Genomic DNA, 4,334 nt, shown 5'->3' on the forward strand with positions numbered 1-4,334 from the left:
GAGCCAATCAACACCACAAGAGAGGACATTCTATGTCTGCCAGGGCAATCCTAACTCAGAGAGCGGCCTCGCATCCCATCAAGGCTGCACGTGGGACCAGCGCCATTTAAACTCTGTCAATATACAATTTAAAGGGAGCGCAAAATCTCTCCAGGGTCTAGAACAGGTGAGGAACAGACTCATGCTAACTACCTTACTGTGAAGTCGGCGTACATTTTCATTATATGTGCAGCTCCACACACGCGTATCCCCCAGTAAGACACCACGGAGGTGGAGTGGCAAGACCTCTACTCCAAATGCAAACAGTGTCAGTGGGAAACCCTGTCCCTTTGCCCTTTCTATCACCCACAACAACCCCCCAGTGCTGAATATGGCCAATTGTTTGCTTTAAAGCTGTGAGATAAGATTTACACCGACTTACCTTCTGCTGGAGGATCACTAAAGCTGGTTACTTCAACCGCATCAAAAGGCTGGAGTCCACCTACACAAGGAAATATATAGTCATTATAATTATAATTATCAAAAGTATTCACTGTGTTTGAGCATTATATGACAGGATTTGACATTTTCCAATAACATTCATGTTGGTCGCAACATACAAATTTGCCAACATAAGTGGGAGCCGACCAATATGAAAAAAAAAAATACAATTGTAATGGAAGTAACGCAGACGCCCTTGCACTATGCTGCGTGGGTAAGCGCCATGTTTTGTGACTTTATGCAGGGCCCAAGCTGAAGGAAATATGTCAACAGATCAAAATGTAGCTAGTCAAGCTGATTGTTGCCCCTCTCCTACTTACACAGCAATGTGGTGCAAGAGAGCATGAGGTAGCAATTGTCTATACATTTGTACAAATGTGATTTTGTGTTAACAAATGTGACCCTAAATAGACGGGCGCATTTACTAAGATATTGTGCTGAGATTGCATCACTTTTATAGCGCTGCCCTGGCATAAAATCATTTTTGCCATTCATTAAGCCACGCAAAGCCACTCTACGTGGTTTACTCAATTTGAAGTGGCGCAAGCCAGCACATACCAGTACCTTGCATTACCTTCTGTTGGGAAGGCGTTGCAGAGGCGTAGCCTGGGCGTTCTCATGCATCTACCTATAAACAACTTGTAAACCTTCTACAGAACGAGCTCCTTTATCTTGTATTTGTCAATCTATAATCGGCATTTGACCTAGTACCCCGGGTACACCTATGGGACAGTTTGAGGGAATAAAGGGTTCCAAACAATAACTTGGATATATTTGTTTGTTTACATCAGGATACCTATGCTCAAGTAAGATGGGGTCAAGGGGGAGAGTCGACAGAACCGAGTGACATTAAGAAAGGTGTTCAACGAGGTTGTGTCCTTGCCCCCACCCTCTTTTCTTTTTATCTCAATTAAGCAAAATATCTAATTTTAATAAGAAAGATGACAAAGAGAAAAACAAGGTACCTTTACATCTGTGCAACGAGCAGCAGTCAAAAGTGCCCAGCACGAGGAGTAACGTGCCAAGGCTGATGTTAACCTTAATACACCTTCTTAACTCACCTTAGACAGCTCGAAGAGCAGTTCAGGCTCCTCAGCTGATGCCCTGGAGCTGCCTCAACCTCAACCCCTCCAAAACATGCTCTGCTCTCCCAACACGAACATCCCATCCCCAGACCCCTCTCCTGGGCAGGTGTCCACAGGGTCCACAGCCAAGATGGAAAAAGGGCCACAACGTTTCACAGTTTCTTTTTACCCTGAAACCAATGCTGAAGGGGTTAAGGTTTGGCATTCATTAATGAAAGGGAATTACATCATCACTGCACTCCAGAAAACCCATCTGAAAGACAGAGACCACATCAGTCTTGGGATTACACGATTCCCTTTAGACTGTCATCTTCCAACACAAAACATAATAGGGCCGCCCTATCATTCTATAAGACGCTGAACATTAGGGGCTAGAATAAAAAGATAGACAAGCGGGAGTCGCGGGGCCTCCGTCCGGCGCGTCTTGAAAGTTTTCACCAACATGTGTCCATGTTCGTGTCATCAGAAGCTCCGACGTTAACTTGTGTCTCCAGAACGGCTGCGAGTGCAGGAGGAGGGTGTGTGCCCATGTGTGGGTGAACTAGAAATAGTCATCAGGAGTGAAGGTTCTGTACCTGCCCTGCTGAGTGATGCTCTTGTGTCGGGGGTCACTCACCTCCAGTCTCCAGGCCGCGCTCCGCCTCCTCTGCAATCACCCTGTCTGCACATCCTCCGGCCAGGCCTCTCTCCGGGGGTGAGTGAGGCTGGAAGCAGCGGGGGTCACGGGGGCTCCAGCAGGGACCGGGCCAGAACTCAGGGGGCCTCTCTCTCCTCGGAGGGGCCGCTCTTCTCGTGCGAACGGATGGAGCAGGGTGTGGCCCCCAGGGCGGGGCCCTTTATATCTGAGAGGTTCCAGAATGTTCTGGGGTGTTCCAGGGCCTGGGGAGGGCGGGGCTTCTGACTCCTCCCAGCGCTCAGAGGGGAGGGGGGGGCACGTGCTGGTGGGGGGCACGTGCTCCAGCGTTGCAGGCCCGATGGAGCTGCAGGTGTTGTAAGTTCTATGGCTGCTGGAAGGACTTTACCATCGGCCCAGAACGGATAGTTCAATACATTACGACCCATGCGTCACCAGCGCTCAGCTCAGCTCTGCACGTGTCACTGTCTGCACCAACCTTTATTAACAGCAGGAGATCCAATAGACAGAGCCCTCCCTGGGGACGCATCTTTGCATACCCTCTGCATGTCAAATCCTTCATGTGTTTTTCTAAACACACTTTTTGTTTTTTTGCACCAGTTACTTACGCCCTGCACATTGTAGCCCCTCTGCATTTTAACCCCCCTTTTAGAGTTTTATCTATTTTACTTTTTCTAATTTGTATCTTCTTGCTCCGTTTTTGTAAAGGATTTTAAGTCATCCTACAATAAAGATATTCTATTCATTCATTAAAAAACGCGGCTCCAGCAGCACAGCTGCAACAAGGTCTCACTCTCACACTGATCATCAGTCACTCTCACACCGATCATCAGTCACTCTCACACTGATCATCAGTCACTCTCACACCGATCATCAGTCACTCGCACACTCATCATCAGTCACTCTCACACTGATCAGTCACTAACTCTCACACTGATCATCAGTCACTCACACTGATCATCAGTCACTCTCACACTGATCATCAGTCACTCTCACACTCATCATCAGTCACTCTCACACTCATCATCAGTCACTCTCACACTGATCAGTCACTAACTCTCACACTGATCATCAGTCACTCTCACACTGATCATCAGTCACTCTCACACTGATCATCAGTCACTCTCACACTCATCATCAGTCACTCTCACACTGATCATCAGTCACCCTCACACTGATCATCAGTCACTCTCACACTCATCATCAGTCATTCTCACACTGATCATCAGTCACCCTCACACTGATCATCAGTCACTCTCACACTCATTATCAGTCATTCTCACACTGATCATGAGTCATTCTCACACTGATCATCAGTCACTCTCACACTCCTCATATCTTTAGGGCCAATGACCCTTATTCCTACTAAAATTGTAGCCAAAATCCAGCCGCTGCAGGTGAGAGCGGAGGGGCCAGGTGAGGGGGGATTTTGAGAGAGTTGACCACAGGGAAATTTATTTAATTTTTCCTTAATTTTCTTAGTTTAGGAGTAGTAAAGTTAGGACTCCTAACTTCTGTGAATACTGAAATGTGGAAGTACCTTCTGTGAATATCAAAAGGGTAGAAAGTTTAGGATTTTGTCTTAAATTAGTTCTGTGTATCGTGCCCAATATAATGTACCAACTGCTGTATAGCCAGGAGGGGGCGTCTTCCAAGAAGAATATCATCCTGGGAATTGATTGGCTACATCGGGTCTAATTTCTTTGAATGGGTGACTGGACAAAGATATGCAAGACTCATGGTCACTTCAAACTGGCAGTCACGTCTGCCCAAGTGATAAGATTTTGTATTGGCATGGCAGTTGTTGGACTTGGCCCGCAGGGCAGGTTCACCCCTAGACTTTTTGCCTTATTTGTGACCCTGTGTTAGTGATTTTTGGGTCTCTGCGCACTTTCCCCTGAGTCCCAGAGTGAAAGTGCGTGCGTGTAGCATGGCTGGCCTGCCCTCCCATAGGAATGCATGGGGAATGTGTGTGTCCCTGGTAGTTCCTGATGCGTGGGGAGTGCAGGCTCGAGTTTAGTATGCTTAAACTCGTGAGAGTGAATGCTGCAAGATGGTGTCTGCGGCATGTGTGTGTCTAGTTGGGAAGTGCTACTTCTGGACATTGAGATATGTGTGCAGTGAGGGTGCTGGAG

This window comes from Lissotriton vulgaris, chromosome 5, assembly GCF_964263255.1.
Source record: "Lissotriton vulgaris chromosome 5, aLisVul1.2, whole genome shotgun sequence".
NCBI classification, from domain to species: Eukaryota; Metazoa; Chordata; class Amphibia; order Caudata; family Salamandridae; genus Lissotriton; species Lissotriton vulgaris.